General features: G+C 40.2%; 1 protein-coding gene across 4 annotated transcripts in view; it reads right to left on the bottom strand.

The window, feature by feature from the left end:
- The window catches only part of LOC125451934 (xin actin-binding repeat-containing protein 1-like), a 36359-nt gene extending 17046 nt beyond the window's left edge, over positions 1-19313 (bottom strand). For 2 of the 4 annotated variants that reach the window (XM_048529689.2, XM_048529695.2), the window contains exons 1-2: positions 15713-15886; positions 4919-5039 (exon numbers count right to left, since the gene is read on the bottom strand). The gene's annotated coding sequence lies outside the window, so the exon portion shown is untranslated. Of the gene's footprint in view, positions 1-4918; positions 5040-15712; positions 15887-19291 lie in introns of those variants that run through there. The other 2 variants (XM_048529693.2, XM_048529696.2) reach the window with 2 other exon arrangements.
- Positions 19314-21094: the final 1781 nt, after the last annotated feature.

Genomic DNA, 21094 nt, shown 5'->3' with positions numbered 1-21094 from the left:
ATTAGTCACCTGCAGTCTGCTTAAAATTGGAACATTTATTTTATATCACTTCTCATTTTTCTTTCTACAAAAGTGCATCACTTCATCCTTCTCTGTGTTAAACTGCATCTTCCATGTATCTACTTATTTCAACAATCTGACTACATCACTTTCAAATTTTGAATTTTTTTTCTGTCCAAGTCCAGGTTATATTGTTATTTTGCAAATAGTAGTGATTCCAATACTTAGCCCCTGGGTACACCATTGTACACTTCTCTCCAGCCTAGGAAACAACTGTTCACTACTATACCCTACTTCCTGTCTCTTTGCCAATTTCACATCCACATTCTCACTTTCCCTTTCATTTCATATGATTCAGTTTTTCTAACAAGCTTATTAAATGATTCATTATGAAACACCTTTGAAAATCCAAATATCCAATATTAACTGTACTACTTTAGATCTCTAAAATGGACAAGCTGATTGTGGAAGTGTGGCATGACAACAGGTCGTCAAAATTAATAAGATGAGGTCCAAAACCCAATTTCAGGCTCAACTCAGGTCTCTCAATTAGAGGGTGTACACTGTGTTAAGTTTGAGTACAAATGGACAGCAGTGGCTTGGTGGTTAGCACTGCTGCCTTACAACACTAGGAACCTGGGTTTGATTCCAGCTTTGGTGACTATCTGTGTGGAGTTTGCATGTTCTCCCTGTAATTGCATGAGTTTCTGCTGGGTGCTCCAGTTTCCTCCCTCTGTCCAAAGATGTGCAGGTTAGGTGGATTAGTCATGCAAAATACAGGGTTATGGGCAAGGGTAGGGGGCTGGAACTCGATGGGATTCTCCTTGGAGGGTTGGTGCAGACTCAATAGGTCAAATGGCCTTTTTCCCCTCTATAGGCGTTCTACAAAAGAAACAAGGTGAGCCTCCAGCCCTCTTGTTTCCATGCCCTGCAGTAGCATTTTCCTTTCAACAGGTGTCATGCAAACATCATGTAAGGATACAGGTGCCTGTTTGGTTAAGAAATTACATTTATGAAGCATAGCAGCAGCTGAACACTGTTTAGGGAGCAATCTGCCTGATTCTACACAGAGTTGCCAAAGAGCTGCCACTAACAGGGGAAACATTGAGCAGGTTCACGTAGAAGATGGATAAAGCACTCCAGATCCAAGAAAGCAAACAGGCAGAACAGGTTAAAAATAGCTTGGCCAAATGTAATGAATGCACATACATCAGTTACTTTGTTTAACAAATTTCATTGAAACAGGCCATCATAAAGCTAACATTTTCTCCTTGAAAGAAGTTTCCAAGTTAACCAGCAGCTTCAATGGCAAACAGGACCAAGCCTCTAAAAATCAAAGTGCAGATTATGATGCAGTATAACCAATATTAGCCTATACTTGACGTGATAAATAAATACTTGTACTTATTTAATGTGTTTTACTATCATACACCTTATACATTACAGTTAAGCATTTTTCAAGTGCATTTAAAGCTGTAGTATAATTCAATTTGCCAATAACAGAAATTTTAATTGATTTTGTGTAGTTAGGAACATAAAATTACAAAGAGATATTGCTAAGTTGTATGGACAAAATTGATGGATTTCAATATAGCTATCTGAGACATTCTATTTTGACCCAAAGAGAGGATAGATAAGATGATAACAACCATAAGAAATAGGAACAAGAGGAGATCATTCGGCCCCTCAAGCCTGTTCCACCATTCAGTAGAATCATGGTTGATCTAACATTCTCTTACTAATCAAGAAATGAAATCTGCCTTGATTATACACAAGGACTCCATCCTCACAGCGCTCTCTCTCCGTGGCAAGGAGTTTCAAAGTCTCTTAGCACACTGAGAGAAGAAATTCCTCCTCATCTCGGTCTTAAATTGGCACCCCTTTATTCTGAGACTATGCCGTATAATCCAAGACTCTCCCATGGGAGGAAACATTCTCTCAGCATTTACTGCTTCAAGACTCTTAGCAATTCTCTATGTTTCAATGAGATCATCCCTCATTCTCCTAAATTCCAATGAACGGACTCCCAACCTGTTTAGCCAAACCTGCTCAAACAATACCCCATACCAGGGATCATCCTATAAACCTTCTCTTAATACATTTTTAATAGTGTAAAGTTATGGACTGTGGACGGCAATCCAACAGGTTTCAGTGCACAGATAACTAAAATGCAAATAAACATTGAAAATGGCTAATGATTTGTTACTCTGCCTGGAAGTCCAGATTATAATGGGGAGGAGTTTTGCTGCAGTTATACAAAGCCACAGTTGGACTACGCTTAGAACACTGGGGGCACAACATTGCTGGACATGACTGAAACAAAGACACACATTGCTCTTCTCAGTACAATCCACAAGGACATCAATTCAAAGGGAAGATGAACATTTATATTACAGGGAAGAGATTCTGCTGATTAATGGCAAGTAGAAATTGATTGGTTATGCCATTGCCATGGAGAATGCAACAATAAGGAACATAGGACACACGAACAGAGGAATAGGAGTAGACCATTCAGCCTCTTGAGCATGTTCCAACATTTAATGAGATCATGAGCAGATCTGCAGCCTTTGGCCCATATCCCTTAATATCCTTGGTTAACAAAAAAAAATCTGTCTCATTTTTAAAACTTAAACAAGTGATCTGGCATCATCTGTAGTTTGTGGAATAGAGTTCCAAACTTCTACTATCCTTTGTGGTAATGATAATTGACAGTTGATCGCCAGGCTTAGAACAAGAACAAGAATACAGAACGGGAAAGAAAGTACAGTAACAGGCCCTTCAGCCCAACCTGTCTGTGCCAACCATAGTGCCGTTCCAAATTAATCCTATTTGCCTGCACATGATCCGTATCCCTGTAATCCCTGCTTGCTCATGTGTTTGTCGAAATAACTCTTAAATGTTATGATCTTATCTGCTTCAACCATCTCCTCCGGCAGTGTGTTCTAGGCACTATCACTCTCTGTGTAAAAATCTTTGTTTAAATTTTAAACCAAATAGGTTAACTCTGATTGATTCAAGACATTACCCTTTTGAAATGGACCTTCGAGTGGCTATTATCTATTTTGTTGGTTTGAAGCTAACACAGAACGTGTCTTTTTGACTGCAAAGAACTGGTGTGTTAATATCTAACAAGTGTGTCACATTGTGAGCCTGACTGACCATCTGACATTAGTTGTCAGCATAGTTCAGAGTCCACTTGCCAACAAATCAACACTCACTCCTCACGTAGAATAAATGTTGGTCTTCCCTTTGAATATATTTTCTTTTGAATTGTAGTGGTGAGTGCAGGCAAAAAGCTTTAACAAAATCTGTACTTTATCAGCAATACTCAAGTTCTGTCTGACTACCTTACTATCTTCAGACTTATTGGCCTGGGGAGGAATGCAAGACTAATTTAATTGAATGTTGCCAGGGTTTCAGGAATAAATTGTGAGGAGTGATTCCACAAACTGGCCATGTGTTTCTTGGAATGTATAGTTAAAGTGTGATTCAGTAGATTTTTTTTAGGACTTTGAAGAAATTGATAGGGTACAGCACAACCTTTTTCACATGTGGGACACATACAATGGGCATAACCCCAGTATCAGAGCCAGACCGTACTGCAGTTCAAAATAGTTTTCCACACAAAAGTGTATGAAAGTCTGTCCCACAAAAGCAGTAGATGCTCTCCATTAGGCATTTTAAATGTGAGGTCAATTATTGCCAGCTCAGAGTAAGAAGGAATAAAGAGCCAAGCAGGTGGATTATGTTAGGATGGTCAGCTTTGATGTCACTGAATAGTAGAACAAGTTCAAGGGGCTGAATAGCCTAATCCTGTTCTTAACTGGCACCCCAAGATATTGGGGATCACTGCCAAGATGGAGTACCAGAGAGCAAGAGGTGAACTGGACCTGTTCAGAATTCATGTTGAGAATTCTCACTATCTTATTTCTCTACATGGAGGTGAGCCAACCGCACATAAATGAGGAATGCAAAGGTAATAATGTAATCAAATACGTCACCCACCAATGGGATTCTTGTTGTGACATTCAAACTTAAAGCGCAAAATTGGACATTCTGTCTTTATGTCAAGAATCTCAGTTTTCAAATCTTGCCATACTTTCCCAATTGATTTGCTGGTAAACAGCAAGGGTCTTTTCCCTAGGGTTGGGAGATCAAAACTGGGGGCATATTTTTAAGGTGAGAGAAGAAAGATTTAAAAAAGGACATGGGGGGTAATATTTTTACACAGAGAGTGGTTCATGTGTGGAATAAACTTCCAGAGGAAGTAGTGGATGTAAGTATGGTTACAACATTTAAATTTGGATAAGTACATGAATAGGAAATGTTTGGAGGGATATGGGCCAAATGCAGGCAAGTGGGGATAGTTTAGTTCGGGAACATGGTCAGTGTGGACTAGTTGGATTGAAGGGTCTGTTTCCGTGCTGGATGACTCAATGACTCCATGGTGCAATTCAACCCATTCAGTCACATTTCATCTTTTCATATGAGAATTTTTAACTGAATTTAAATTCTCAAACTACTGTGGTAGGATTTGAAATTATGGATTACTAGTCTAAGGTCTCTTAATAAATAGGGAACAAATATAACTAATGCACCAATACAAAAGCAAAATAATACTGGAAATCTGAAATTAAAAAAACAGATGATGCCCACCAGGTCAGGCAACATCTGTTCCAAAGAAAATAACTTGAAATATTTAAGTATTTAAAATATTTAAGATTTGCAATAGTAGAACTGGCACAGGTTAGCTAATGGAAAATAAATCAAAGAATTGGCCGCATGTTTTTTATGTGAAGGTGCTCCTTTAAGAACAGTTATGCCTTTGTGAGCAATGCAGCAGTGTCAGGGTCAACCAATGTTGTCCTCTTGACCTCTACGCTTTTGAGACAGCATGAATGGAATGCTGAGTACTCACAGGCTGCACTTCTAGAGTCTGCTGCAGATATTTTAGGCAGTGGGATAGTTGACCTCCTGTCCTTCCACTGGATGTCTGCTGGTCAGTATTGGAAGCCCTCAGACGAAAACCTTCTTCTCATCTGCAAGATGGGGAAATTCTAGTAAAATTTCAGGCTATTTTCCGCAAGAATCATGCAATCAAAAAGTGTCTGGCAAACCACATTTTATTTGAAAAATAACCTTCCAATTCCACTGCCATAATCCTGATCCATCCAGTTCACATCTCTGAAGAGCCACATGCTGAGGTAAATTTGAGTTCACCAGGACATGAAGATTAATCTAAGATATAACTTCCTCCCAATTGCATTCCAACCTTCTGAAATAAGCGCCAATAATCCATTTGCATTTTTGCATCTATGCACTAATGTTTAGTCATTTGCTCACAAGGAACATTAATCCTTTTCCTGCTCCACTTATCACAGTTTCCCACCTGTAAGAAGATGTTCCAATTTGTTTTTCTCAGATTTGAAATGGACAACTTTATATTTTTCCACATTGGGCAGTAACTGCTACAACCTTTCTCACCCATTTGGCCCATCTATATATGTACTGATCCCAAATATATAACTTAAACAAGTGCTATCTCATCCAAACTTGCTTCATAAAACTAAATAGCAAGTGTGAACACTTGCTCGGAGAAGGGGTAAATTTTGAGGTTTTTCCAGATGGATGGGGGATGAGGACAAGGCAGAAGGAGAATAAACAATGGCTGAAAGCATTAAACAAAAAATTGAAAGAACCACGGATGCTGGAAATCAGAAACAAAACAGAAATTTCTGGAAAAGACAGAGCAGATCCTTGAGGAGAGAAATCAGAGTAAATGTTGCTGAAACAATGCACCCAGTGTCTCTCAATTCTTCTGCAGCTTTTTGGGATGGCTCGGTACAGTTACTACGAGTTAATTACTGATCATTGCATGTTTGCACAGGAGGGGCCTGCAGACTCAGCATGGATAAGCTATGAATTGTCAGCCAACAATGTGTCAGTCGCTGGAGTTATCAACGCTAAATAAACAACGACCTCAAGCAAACGGAATGCCAGCCCACCCATTGTGTGGAACAAGGACAGGAAGAGATTCTGATCCATCCCTACAGGAATCACTGTCAGCTTGGCTTTAGGGCCTTAGGCTACTTACAATACAAAATCACAGGATCTGCTGCATCGTCACTCTGTTTAATAAATGTCCCAATACTGAGTGAGGCTGATTCCAACCTTTTATTGTTGAGCTGGCTGACTGTCAGGCATGTGTGGAGATCATTTATTTCATTTGGGGGCTCGAAGATGGACCGGGTCTGAGGGACACCATGTATAAAGTGCTGGACAAAGAAGAAAAGAACGTACTTTACAACACCTTTGTGTGTGGCTGCACCAAGCTGTGCGTGGACCCTCAATATGAAAACACAAAGTGCCCCTACTTACTCAGGTTCTACCTGTCCCTAGTGCTAAAAGGAATAGATCTGGCCTCAGCACCATGGAGGTCTCCAAGTAGTTGAAACATCCCATATCACTTGTCCCTTGTGGAGAAATTTGTGAAGAGAAACACCTTTGATCAAAAGTCCATTCGGAAATAATCAGCACGTTACACACTCAAAACCCTTTGGGAAAAGGAGAGGGTTGATTTGTCAGGTGGTTCCCTGAGCAGACTGTCAAAGTCATTTGGCAGAAAGCCTCATCACCAGAGCTTTCAACAAGCACCAAGATGTTGTTTGGCTGGTGGTGAGAAGGGCATTAGCTGTCAGATCCTTTATGAGATAGTAGGAACTGCAGATGGTGGAGAATCTGAGATAACAAGGTGTAGAGCTGGATGAACACAGCTGCTTGGCCTGCTGTGTTCATCCAGCTCTACACCTTGTTATCTCAATCTTTTATGCATGCCAAGACTCTCTACACCATTACACACTGTCCTTGAAGCAGCTGCAGGGGTGGGGATAGAGACTGTCACATATCTACTTCTGGAACATGTCTTTGCAATGGAAGTATGGAGAGAGATGCAGTGGTTTTTTTGTTGGGGTTCATCCCAGCAGTTCCGTGACACAGGACTCAGTGCCCTATGGTCTGTTATCCAGGATGCACCTCGAGACAAACATCTACTGTGCCTGTTGGACCATCAACTCAGTGAAAGATGCTCTTTGGTCTGCCTGAAACCCATTGGTCTTCCAATTGAAAGAGCTGACCTTGACCGAGTGTTGCAGACTGGCACATTCCAAGATCCAGTATAGTGGGCTGAGGGATGCACCGAAGCCTGGGGCAGTTGCTGCTGAGGCACAGCTGGGAAAGAACATCATCTAAGGTCTTTCTGCCAAAGCACAACAGGAGCCCTTTCAGCTACTGGACCCTCTCAATGCCTCAGATACATGTAAATGGTTCCAAGTATCTAGCATAATCAAAAAAACGCCTTTCGAGGAGTTGTAACTCTCGAGAAGGTTAAACCCCAGTGTTTGTTTTATTCTCTGTGTGGTTGTGAACTGCTTTAGTAAATGTGCATGTACATAAAGATTTCCTTATATGAATAAAGTATATTATTGCAATACAAAGAAAAGTGGAGACCTTACAGTGAATTGACATTTCAATCTAAATTCTGTTTACAGAAAAGAACGAACTGGGATTTATTTCACCAGCAAACTGTCAAAAATAAATAGTTTTGAAATATGATTTGCTTGGACAAATACAACAGCTAATTTTCAGAGAGCGAAATCATTTAGGTCTTCCTTGTTCTTCATCCTGAAGTAGAGATGCTGGTGTTGGACTGGGGTAGACAAAGTTTATGATTTCAAATAAATCTGTTGGACTATAACCTGGGATCTATGGCTTCTGACTTCGTCCTTCATCAAACATTGTCATGTCTGAGACCTGAAAGATCAGGCAGACTCTTAGTTTAATATCTCATCCCAAAAATGGCACACTAGACAGTTCAATACTTCTTCAATGTGGAAATGAAGTGTTCAAGTCATGTGAGGCTTGTAATTCAGATTGTTCTCTCTGAGCCAAGGCTAGTACTTGTTTACTTGATACTGAGAACCTCCAAACTATTTGTTTTTGATTCCCTGAAGGATGTATAAGGCACTGTTTACACCCACACTCCCTCATTCCCGTAAGACAGGAACTCTCAGGTATTTGTTGCACTGCCAGGTTTATCACACAAACATGAGCATATGTGGAATGGGGGATTTGATAGAAATGGTGACGGGATAGAAAACAAATGGATGGTCGATAGGAAAAACATGAGACAGCAATGTTAAATTGGGCAGTCACCTTGCATTATGTAGCAGATTATTTATATCCTTTATTCAAATAGTGCCAGGAAATATGACATTTAGTCTTAGGCCTTTATTGTTAATATCTTACCCAACTTTCATGTTGTTTTACCTTGTTTCATGCTTAGACTGTAAACTGATGGGGTGGTGTTTGAATCCAGAGATTTCCAGCCAAGAAGTGGCAATCCCACTAAATCCTGCGGATTGGACTTTACAGTTTATCTCTTCACATAATGAGCCACAGTGTTGAGGAGGAAAAAAATGACTGACTTAATAAACACAGATGTCCAGCTCTCTTATGGGAAAATTTCAGAAATTGCAGTGAAAAATAAATTTATCTTGGCCCAAAATGGACATATGGGACAGACTCCCAGCAACAATATATGTGATCTCATCACTAATTATGGGTAATCCTCTTAGTTCGTCAACTGTATGTAAATATATTGTGTCAAATGCATCTGTGTTCACCAGACATAGAGTGGAATGTTTATTTTTAAAGTGGCACATACATGCCAGCGTTTTGAGAATAGTGGTAAAATTACTGCTTATGTCATTGGTTGAGAAAGCAAGACGAGCTTGGCTTTCGGCCTGAGTAAAAACTGCAGTGATGTGAGGTGCCAAAACTGGTTTCCCTTCTCATGTGACATATCACCAATCTCATTGAAATCATTCACATAAGAAATTCAGAGACAGCTTTCACTGAATACTTTGGGCATTAAAGAGCTAAGAAAGAGTTGACCAAGATGGAGCTTTACACTACAAAACCATTTTAGTACAAGGTGTAATGTACGAAAATGAGTTGAAAGGCAACCCAAAGAAGGGCCAAACTGATGATTAGTTACCTGCTGGTGGTCATTCATGATAGATTATTGATGTGGACGAACATGTAGAAACGAAAAGGAAGATGAAAACTGAGAATACTGAAACGTCAGCAAAAATCAGGACATGCATACAGTTATACATAACAGAGATGAAATGAGAACAAAAACCAAATATGAGGGAAGTAGAAACATAAATATCGAGAGGGAGACAAAAATACAGATTTGTTAAAGTTCCTTTCCAAGGAGATCAGTAAATCGCCATGGAATCAGCGTGCTTTTATTACTCAAACTGGGTGACATCCCATTATTTTTGACAAAGCTCAATCCATTGTCTGTTCAAATCTGGGCTTTATTCAAGCAGGAGCCTTGTTCTGGCATCCTGGACATTATTAATTTTGGCCTTAATCAATATTTTTGTCCAAAAAGCATAACCTTGGCCCGCTTTCATCTATCTGGCCTGGCACAATCTTGCACAGATTGTTATCCTTTCACAGGTCTGGCCCTGTATTGTGGTCGTTATAGTGGATCGTGGTCTGGTATAACAGGCCCGGCCTTTCATCCGGGCCTTGAGGCCTGTGACTTGTACTAGGCCTAGGCCCTGCATTAGGAATCAAGGCCCTGTTTCATAATTGTGGCTGAAAATCAGTCATGACTGTAAAAACTGCAAAGTGTATTTCTGAACGGTGACTCCTTGATCAGCTATAAATTATCAGTTTTAAAATAAGCAAACTAAGTATCGTCCTACTACTTGGCAAGTGATCACAGCCCACACATCATAAAAAATGTCCTTCTAAGCTCCCAACAATTGTCAGGGTTTTGCAAGAATGTGAAGTCACTATTTTTGGAAGGGAATCTGAAAGAGTTTTCCCTAAAGTCACAGCTGTTTGCAGAGCAGTGGAGACCAGTTGGTGAAGTTGGACAGATTCTGCACATGAAATAATTACTTGGATTCTAAATATTTTGGACTTACTGCTCCAGCCTTCTTAACCTGTCAATCTACTTTCATGATACAAATTCCTTGAAATTCCTTTGCTGTAGATAAAAGCTCAAGCCTCTCTCCTACTTAAAATGCCTAAACTCTGACTTGATGATAGCAATTGGGAGGATGATGGTTGCGGATTCAAGATCCGGTCCGAAAGCAGAATCATGCACAGCTCCCAGCCATGGGAAGCTTGGGACTAGGGAAATTAATGGCACAGGAGACTAAAAGAAACAAGCTTAAACTATGATGTTACATTCTCAGAAGTTTGAAGGCAGGTTAATCGATCTTCCCGCTGGCAGAAATTGAGAAGTTTTGCACTTACATCAATAAAAGAGAATTGCAGCTAAATTAAGTGCAACTTTCAAATTAAGTTCCATGCAAGCCAGAAGTTGTTTGTTTCAGATTCACGATTGCATATAAGTGCAACAGGCCGTGTAATATACATGCTGGAGTTTGAGTGATGACCTGAGCTTTCTCCTTTTTCGGGAATGTTGGTCCAAGAACAACCTGTGATTTGGGTTGAGCAGCAGCAGACAAAAGGCTTCAGGGCAGGGCTGACCAAGCCAGTGAAAGAAAGAAGAGACACAGGCAGGGCTATCAGTGACAAGGAGGGAGGCTGTCTTATGTAGGGATAGAAGGCAAGGGTGCAGTGAAGTGTGGAGGGCAGACTGACCTAGCTTCCTGGATGTGGTGACCATGTTGATGGATTGAGGAGGGTATTTGGAAGGTATTGGATAGAATGTGGTAAAGGGCAGGATTGATACTGTCAATGGTTAGGTCCTTGAGTTTGAACTGGAGTTGCTGGGTAGTGGATTAAGTTGGGGTGGGTAGGTTGGGATGTAGATCTGTTGGGGTGGGCTGCTTGGGATGTAGATCTGTAAGGATGGGAGTTTGAGAGTCACTTTGGATCTGAAATAGTATCATAGGAGACTCACAGATTGTATAGTACAGGTGATACAGACAACAGGGAAGTTTAGTGTCAGAGTGGATAGGGGAACAGTTGTAGTCTTGGGGGAAAGAGAATGCACATGACTGTATTAAGGTCAAAAGTAATGGGGAGAGGTTCGAAGAAAGCACACACAAGAGGAATAGTTGTATTGGTCATGTCAAAGATTTTGCAGAGAGTTTGGTAGGTCAGTGGCAGAGGGTGAATGTGGGAGCGTAGAATGTGGTAGAGTGAGTTTAAAGAGTGGCCCACACTACTGTAGCTGGTCCTGAAAACACAAGTATCCCCAAAAATGTGGTTCCTCGAAGTGGGAGGAGGGTTGTCTTTGGTGGTTGAGCCATTAGTGAGCAGAATTGGCCAATTAAAGGAGACTCCGATCAACATGAGTTAAATGGATGGGGACGTGGTCAGATATGTTGTGGCAACTCTGGCCGCATTGCTTCCTGATACAATGGGTCGTAATTAAAAAGACTTTCCAGCAGTTTTGGGTGAAGGAGAAGTTATCAATCTCATGCTAACAGAGGGAAGGAGGAATTATAACCTTAAAATTTCTCATGGGGGACAAAGGGACAATGCAGGAAACTTCAATGTTGCAAAACTATTGGTCCAGAATGATTGTGAGGAAAGCCAGCTTCATACAAGGAAGGTTATTTTCAAGTCCTGTAACTCAAGGGAACTTTGGGAAGCTCAAGGTTGATGGATGACACATTGAGGACTACTATTGGGGACGGATAAATCACAGTGGCGGAGAAACTCAGTGGTCCTTGCAGCATCAGAGGAGCAGGAAAGCTGAGGTTTTCCTTCAGAAAATGAAGAAGGGTCCAGACCCGAAGCTTTCCTGCTCCTTGGTCTGCTGCGTTCATCCAGCTCTACGCCTTGTTATACTTTAATTCCAGATTTGTTTTATTGAATTCACGTTCCACCATCTGCCATTGGCAGGTTTTGAACCCAGGACCCCAGAACAGTGGCCAAGTCTCTGAATGAAAGCAGTCAAGCAATAATACCACTAGGCCATCACCTCCTAACCCAACCTTTACTAGGCCACTTACCGCCCTATTTTTGATCATCAATAGAATGATGGTAGGTATCATTAAAATTGTAATCAAGCAGCACCTGCTTAGCAATAACTTGTTCACTAACAGTCTACTTGGGTTCCCTGGACCACTCAGCTCCTGACAACATAATGATCCTGGCTCAAACATGGACAACAGAGCAGAAATCCAGAGCAGAGATGAGGCAGACTGTCCTTAAATTTGCATTTGACCAAATGCAACTTCAATGAACTGGAGTCAATAGGGATTGGGGGAAAATGTTGACACTCATGAGTGCAGGAGAATGTATCACATACAAGATGTGCTGCAGAAATTCACCAAGACTCCTTAGACTGCACCTTCCAAACCCAGAACCAGTGCCATTTAGAAGGATAAGGGCAGATGTATGGGAGCACCAGGGCTGAGGCTAGAGTGATTGCCCTTGACATCAAGGCCACATTTGACTGAGTATGACATCAAGGGGCTCCAGCAAAACTGAAATCAATGGCTGACTCAGACAGATAGTGTGCAGAAAACACTCACATACCACTACCTGCTTCGTGTTGGAAGGCCATTGAAACTTTGAAGACTGTGTCTCAGCTTGGGTCTTCAGAGGAGTGGGAAGAAATTTGAAAACAGAAAAACATCTTCAAAGTTATGATTCTTCAATGGAGTGCTTTTCCAGATAAATTGCATGTTATAACTTAATTGGAAAGTGGAGAGTCACTTTTAAATCTTCCCAAACTGCTAAATGGTCTGTTTCCAACAACCGACCTATATCTTTTCAATAATCATCAGTACCAGCCAAATTAAGTTAGATAGCCTTGTTTGTAACCCTGACAAAAACCCATCACACTTTCCTATGCTAAAGCCATCTCACCTATTAGATTCACCTATTTTTAACTTTCCCTCCAATATCAACAGCTTCAAAACTGTCAAATATTGGAGAAGCCATCTATAGATTTACTCTAGAAATTCCTCTATATCTATGTCATAGATAGCACACACTGCTTCATTTTCTTCATGGGAGATGTTGGTGCAATCATGATGGCCCTGAGCTAATTGACTACATTCCCAGGCTAAATACATACTACTGTTATTCATTCATAGGATATGGATGTCCCAGGCTAGGCCGACATTTATTGCCCATTCCTAATTGCCCAAATGACAGTTAAGAGTCAACCATTCTCTAAAGTCAAATATATGGACCAGATTAGGTAACGTCCTTCCATAAAGAATATCAGCTAGTCAGATAGGTTTTCTTGACAAAAACAGAAGTTGTTGGAAAAGTTCAGCAGATCTGGCAGTATCTGAGAAGAAAAATCAGAGTTAACCTTTTGCGTCAGTTATGAGCATCTGTAGTTCTTTTGGGTTTTCTTAACAATCAGGAGAAAGGTTTCTGGTCATCACCAGACTCTTAATTTTTATTGGATTCTAATTTCATGCCCTATCATGGTGGAATACAGACCCGGAACATTGTCTGGGTCTCTGCCTTAATAGTCTGATGATAACACCACAAAGCCATTACATCATGACTCTTAATTTGAACATGAGTTCAAATCTCTCCCTGGCAGCTGCTGCAATTGAAGCTCAATTAATAAAATCTGGAACGTAAAGCTGCTCTCAGTAATGGTGACCATGAAATTATCATCGTTGTTGTAAAAATTCATCTAATTCACTCAGGCCCTCGAGGGAAGGATAGCTACTACATACATTTGACTTTAGATTCACAGCAATGCAACTGCCTTCTTATGGCCTAGTAAGCCACTCGGGTCAAGGACAGTTATAGATTGCAACAAATACTGATCTTGCCAGCACAACCCACATTCCATGAAAGAATTTTTAAAAACTGTTTAGCTAATTACACTTTACTTCTTGCCTTTCTCCAGACTATAACTTTTCTGGGCTTCTCTAACTAAAACTAATCCTTTGCTACCTCATTTCCAATATGCTAAGTTGTTCTAAAACTTATTGTTTCACCTTTGCCTTTTTCCTTTAATCTCAATTGTTTTCTTTGTATCTGATTTCCTGCTGCTCTGCTAAGCTTATACATTAAGGTTAGTCCCAATTTATGTAACCTCCATTAATCCACAGGATACCTAAACTTCTTTGCAACTAATTACCTTTCTAATATGTAGGCTTATAAGAAAGGTAAAAGAACTATCTTTGTGCCTGATCTTAGAGGTCTATGACATTTATTAAATTCACTTGATGATGAATTAGAAGGCTGTTGAGCTTCAAACACATGTGGTTTGAATTCAGCAGCTATTCCAGTAGTCTCAGTGGATCTAAGTATTGAAACATTATTTTCAACTCAGAGGAAACAGTCAGCTAACTTATTGTATTAAATATTGAGTCATGGTAATAGTGATACAATCTCTTTGTAAACTGTATCACAGTCCCACAGGTTTAGCTGTTTTATTGGTTTAATAAGTATCTCAAAGCCACATGGATACTTCATCTACAATTCTCAACAGCATTTTACAAAGGATAAATCAATCATCTGAATCAACTGATAGTAGTTTCTCACTGATGTCAGAAGGTAAACACATTGCTGGAATTATCTGTGATTATGAATGCCTGAGCTTCAGCCTTCATTACAGTATGTGATTCTGCCCTTTTTACAAAACGAAATCCAAAACCTATCCTGGCTAAGTAAAAACCAAAAGAACTGTGTATTCTATAAATCAGAAATGAAGACAAAAATTGCTGGGAAAGCTCAGCATGTCTGGCTGCATCTGTGGAGAGAAATCAGAGTCAATGTTTCAGATCCTATATTCTCAGAACCTACATTGGCCATCCTGTTGTATCTGTAATTATGTTGTAAGTTGCAATTATATTTATGTGAAAGGTTTCTAAACTGTATAAGTACAAAAAAAAGGACAATATCGCTTGAAAATATCAGAAGAGTAGGGAGATCGGAAAGCTCCTTCCATGGAGTTCCTCAATACTATTCACACCTATACCACTGAGTGAAAACCCTGCAATCTCCTTCCTAATAGCACTGTGGACACACTGAGACCAAATGGACTACAGCAGCTCAAGAAGGCAGCTCACTGCCACCTTCTCAAGGGCAACTAGGGATAGGGCAAGAACCTTCAACATTGCAACTAGGGATGAGGCAATAAGTATTCGACTTGCCAGTAATATCCATATCCCATGGCATTTGGTAGCTCCAGTCAACAAACCCTGGTTCTATATGAGACTTTCTAAACAACAAGATGCATTCAAATACTTTATATCAAATCTTTTGAATCCTTAATATTATTGCTACTGCCTGTACTCTGTTAACACTGAAAGATTTTACAGATAAAAATTAGAAAGTAGTGAAAACAACAAGGCTTGTCAGGTTGGGCTTGATCTATCAAAAAGCAAAAATCAACTGGCACTTTAATTAGCTGGGAGATACCATTCTTCAAACAAGAACTGGATTTAATACTAATCTTCAACAGGCAACATACCACACAACACTTACGTTACTTTTAACATTTAAGCCTATATGACAATAAATTTGGGCTATTGCACAAAAAAGGCTTGTAGTGGAATTAGTGTTGAAAACATAGTAAAGAAAATTAAAGGTGGTGTAAAGTGGACAATCAAACTGCAATTTTATATTTCACACTTTTTCTGAGAACCACTTTCCTCCAACATACTCCAATCATCTTCTGAAAGACAAAGTCCTTTGTATAGTAGGACTTGAAACATTCTTAACAACTCACGTGAGGTGCAGTACTTGCCAAAATCTTTCTCCTCACTGTGTTGTTTTCTTTGCCTTTTTTTTTGCTGAATCCCAGTTGAAAGTTTGAGTCCGAGCAGTTGTAATGGTGGAAGGAGTCCTGCTCCCAGCTGTGTCTGTGACTTTTTCAGGCTTAGGGAAAATGCCGACAGCTGATTCTATCGCTGCTCTATGTTTGGGAGAGTAAGCCGACTCTATTTATAGGGCATTAGGAGCCTGGCTGCTCCATCAGGCTGAGTCAATCATTGCTTCCAGAAATCATCATGGGACTCACGCCATTGACATCCCTGCGAGCTGAGCATGCCAAAGGCACCTGCTCATTTAGCCAAGCCACCGAGGCAATGCAGGAATAGGTGAACAACCATGCCACTTGGATGAATCTTTGCAATTTACTTCTGTTACCGCGTTGACTTGATAAACAAGGACTAATAATATCAATCAATAACGTGCAAAAAAATGGCAGTGTTAACACCATGCTAATGGTAGGAAAATCCACTAAAACCAATCACAAAGACTTGCATGTGTTTTTGCACATCAACCAATACATTCGACAACTTCAGGTGATTTTAATCCTCAAGTTATATTTCTCTTCTCAAAGCCCTTCGATCCCATCTATGAGCTCAATTTGAGCCTGTAATTTATTTCCAGGTATCTATCAATCGAAACAGAAGCTTTCTGGATCTCCTGATTAGATTCCAGCCTGTAACTCAGAGGTCGGCAGCTCATTTGCACAATGGAATCACCAAGGAGATAGTGGCTGCTCCCAGAATGACATTCACTGACACTGCAGAATCGTGGAGTGACCCAGGCCAGAAATGGCAGGAAGCATTGGGAGGAGCACGGGTGATAGGAGCTCAAATCGAGCCTCCCCTTTCTGATGCCTGGTCCCTCAATTGGGCACTGGCTCGAGCTGAAAGATGAACTATCCCTCAGGTGAAAAGAAACAGCAATGCACAAGCTTACTTGTCATTTTCTCTGTGTAGCTGAGCTAATGCTGGCAACAGAGGGATAATGCCTTCAAATAACTATTAATGACCTCAATTATCAGAATTACTTCATGCTTATCAGAATTGGAAGAGAGGCACAGTTCTCAATTGCCACACTCAACCCAATGGAATGTCCTTGTTCCCCCAATCATGGCACTACAGAAGGTAGGAGGTTCTGCTTCACAGTATCTATCTTTCTCTATGTAAACTATCTAAATCACTCAATGAGATTCCAGCTTATCGCTCACTTCTCAGTAACTATTTTACAATTTTGAAACCAAATACATTCAATTAGCTTCCAATTTGAACTCACAAAGATTTGAAGTCATGAATTATTTTTTTAAACGATTAATGTCTCTGTATTAGAAAGCATTAGGGGCTATTATTTTTATCCTTTTGAGCGGGTTTAACATTTTCCCCAAAAGTCAGGACAGTGAATCACCAGCTAAAATAAAAATGGATGCTGGAGTTCTGAAATAAAAGAAAACAGGATTGCAGGAGAAACTCAGCAGATTTTGGCTGCATCTCTGGTGATAGAGAGTTAAGTCTTACATTTTCTTGGCTAAGTGTCAGTTTTGTCAAATTTTATTGGAGGGTGTGTCTCCAAATGGCCTGGAAGGTTGTCGTGCCTGAGCTCATCCATTGGCTGTCTGGAAGATCTGGCTCTGTACACATTAGTTGTCACATTTATCAGTAACCTGTCTGTGTAACAACAATATACTTAAATTATAATTTATTGGCTCTGGAGAATTGAGAAGCTTTTTGCAGGTGCTGTAAAAATGCAAATAATTTGCATTTTCAACCAGAACAATAATGCGAAAAGATCGAGTGCCCCCTGAGTTAAAAAAAAATACAGCAGCCAGGACTCCTGCTCTTGATCATCATTTATTGCTGGAACAGGATAACTTAATTGTGCTCAACTGTAGAGCTCTCCCAATGTCAAACTGTGTACTGTGATTCGTGTGTGAAAAGGCCGCTTTAATGAGGAAACTGTACACCAAATATGTTGATGGCTTCAGGAGAAGTAGTAATGGTGACCTGCCTAATGTAGGACATCAGCTCATTTCTCCACACTCAAGGTCTCATACTTTCCTGTTCAGTTGGCTGTAGGAGATTCTCATTTTCAATTTCAATAAGAGAGGCTAGAGAAAAGAATACATGAGGTAGTTCCCCTTTGCCTTTCTCATGTGTTAAAAAAAAACATGAGTCCTCCTCCCAAAGGTGGCTCCACCCGGAAACAGCCGTTGCCCCTTGATGTTGTGACTGTTTGTCAATTACCGCCAAAAATTCATTCTTCCTTCCACCATCATTAAAAATTGCTAGTTTCACTGTTGTCCATGATTGATAACCCTGAACAAACTCTTACTTAGACTTGGGGAGACTTGCAACAGCCCCGGGTCTTAAACATCCCTACTACTTTTTTAAGGAGAAGAAACAAAATATGGTGAGGAAGAGATAACATTGGGTTTTCAAATTCTGTGTACTCACAAGCTTTAAGTTAAGTGAAGAAAGTGGAAGTTTAAGAAATAGAAACAATAATAAGTGGACCAAACATTTATTATCAGAATGTGCAAACATCTAATAACTTTTCAGCTTCCACATAAAATTACAGGGCAACTGACAGGGACGCTAAATGTTAAGACATCTGACTACAGAGAACTTATTTCTGGATCATTGCTCACACAAGTAGTTGTTAAACAGCCATGATCCTAAACGCACATCTATGAGTAAGAGAAACAGCAATGTTTGGATGCTGCGTGCCCAGGCTAATTTGATGAACTGATTGAATGGCTTGACTCAAAATAGCATCATCACCCACTTGGTAATTGTGCAAGAGATTCAAGCAAATAGCTGTGTCATTGCTGACAGATAAAATTGACTTCATGCAGACAGTCAGCATTAAAAATGTGAATATTGGAAACTTAAATCGCAACAAATAATTCTAGATATGCATAGCAGGCTTGTTGTGGCAGTGCTGCTGTGGGGTGCACTGTTTTCTGTCATCTTCTTTCCCGCCTTGGAAGTATTTTCGAAAGCGTGCATCCTTTACAGCATCAAACAAACTTCAACACCAAGTCACACAAGAAGAATATATGACTGGTGGTGGTGATAATGGTGCGGGGAGGGGTGTGGGGATGGTTTACGGCTGGATGCTAAGGAGCATCCTAAAAATGGATATAGGTGACCAGGCGGAAACCTCAGATAGGAAGATCTTTGCATGTCAATTTTCCAACAGTAATCCAGATACCATTGATAACCTACAATGCAAGAACTGTTTACAGTGTTTAGAGGGATTGAGATGTAGATTGACAGAAGTCCAGTCTAGGCCACCCAAAGGTTTTAATACTGCAGCTCCTAGTTATACTAAGGAACATGACCACTGGGGCCGTGCAAGATAATTCCCATGAAAATGAAATACCTGAACTGATTAAGGGAGTGAGAACAATGCCCAAATTCAAAATGATATTTTACAAAATTGCAGGTTGTGAATGTGTTCAATATATATGTTTCACATGTTGAACTCCAGATTGGAAAATGCTCCTTTGTAAGCATTATCAAGAAAGCCACCTTCTTACCTGCATTCTAGGAGACAGCGGCTGGAGCCTGGTAAATTTTCATCAGTCAGACGTTCAATCTGCCTGTTATTTCCTGTAACAATGATCAAATTCATCTTAACAGGCTAATTATTGGACAAATGGCTTCATGGTGAAAGCAAAATTGGATATAGAAACCAAGAGCTATCAGATGGTTCTCTCATGGATTAGTCAGTCCATTCAGAAGGTCATGTGAGTTGAGTTTCCTCCCATATCCAATGATCACAATTCTGCTAAATAAGGGAAGACTCCTCTTCCAAAGTCTCAAATTTCCCAGTTGGTAGGAAGACTGCGAAGACTGGGAATAATGGAAAAAGATTAGGATTGTTATTTTTAAATTGGAGAAGCCAAGTTCCAAGTTCAAGTTCCAAATGGCAGAACACTGCTAATGTGGAAGAATGCAGGGGAAAATGAACCAAGAAGGGATTAATAGACTGTACAATATCAGATTTAAGTAGAAATGGAAATATGGGGGAGTTACATTGCCTTTGAAGAAAGAGTTTGAAAAGCTGATGGGGCAATAAGTCTCAAGTTCAGGGCTGTGCCCTGTAATCCAAGGTCACCTGAAGAAAATTTGAAACTTTATTGGCTTCTTGCACTTGCCTTGAAGTCTAGCATTCCCAAATGCGTCAGTTTTGATAATAAGAATGTCTAAAACATTACACCCTAGAAACTGGCATGCAATGTGTAACCCACCCAGAAATTCATCCCCAGGATTGCCAATCCATTGTTTTGTTAAGAGTTAGCACTCAATCATTTTTTTTAATATGCACTGGTTTGATCGAGCAAATGAAAAACATTGTAAGCACATGGAGTGAATGCTCACAGAGTGTATTTGGAAACAGTCACTGGTGAGTAAGAGGAGAACTATTTGCTAGAGCAGCTCATATCTATGGCCCTCATCAGCTATAAATTGAAGTAACTCTAAACCTAGCTGTTGCTTAAAAGAACCAGAGTCAAGGATGAAGTTTTTTTTTTAACTGGTTTAGTCTTAGAAAGAAAGGAAGCCTTAGTCTCCAAATAACAGTTGGGAAAATAAGTGAATGAACCCTTCATGTGTTCATTGGTTCTTACATCTGCTGGCATTCATCGCAAGATTTATTTTAAAATGTGTTAACACATCATTCAGACGTCAAAACGATCATGTTAAGACTGACATCATTGGCAGTGATTTCTCAGTTCCTGCTCCTCATATATCTGCAACCTACGGGAATCTGTTCCTGTGCTAGAATTTATTGCTAACTCTCTAACCTGAAATGTTCTTGCATTCTCCTCCACTTCAATATAAGCATAAAATGATATCAGGCGAATCATATTGACTAAAATGGTAACTTTGCAATTACTGGGACAGGTAAGTAGTTTATTCGCAAACTTCTCCTCACTGACTCATTGCCCCATCCCTTCCCATCTATCCCTGAATAGTCTTCAAGTTCATCCTCCTCTCACCTCAAGCATGTTTGCTGTATCAATGTTCCCCCTAGTTGATATTGTAGAACCACCCTCATCATTGCACATACATTCATCAGCAAAGTAGAATTATAGAATCGTAGAGTCATAGAATCCCTACAGTGCAGTAAGAGATCCATCAAGTCTACACCGACTCACCGATAAACATCCCACCCCATTCCCATAGCCTTGCAGAGAGTTTTAATTAGAACTGAATCCCTACAGTGTGGAACCTTCGGCCCAACAAGTCCACACTGACCCTTGGGGCATCCCACCCAGACCCACCCCTTTATAACACACCCAGGCTACATATCCATGAACACTATGGTAATTTAGCAT

This window comes from Stegostoma tigrinum, chromosome 5, assembly GCF_030684315.1.
Source record: "Stegostoma tigrinum isolate sSteTig4 chromosome 5, sSteTig4.hap1, whole genome shotgun sequence".
Taxonomy (NCBI): domain Eukaryota; kingdom Metazoa; phylum Chordata; class Chondrichthyes; order Orectolobiformes; family Stegostomatidae; genus Stegostoma; species Stegostoma tigrinum.
This window is presented reverse-complemented; position numbering and strand designations above follow the sequence as displayed.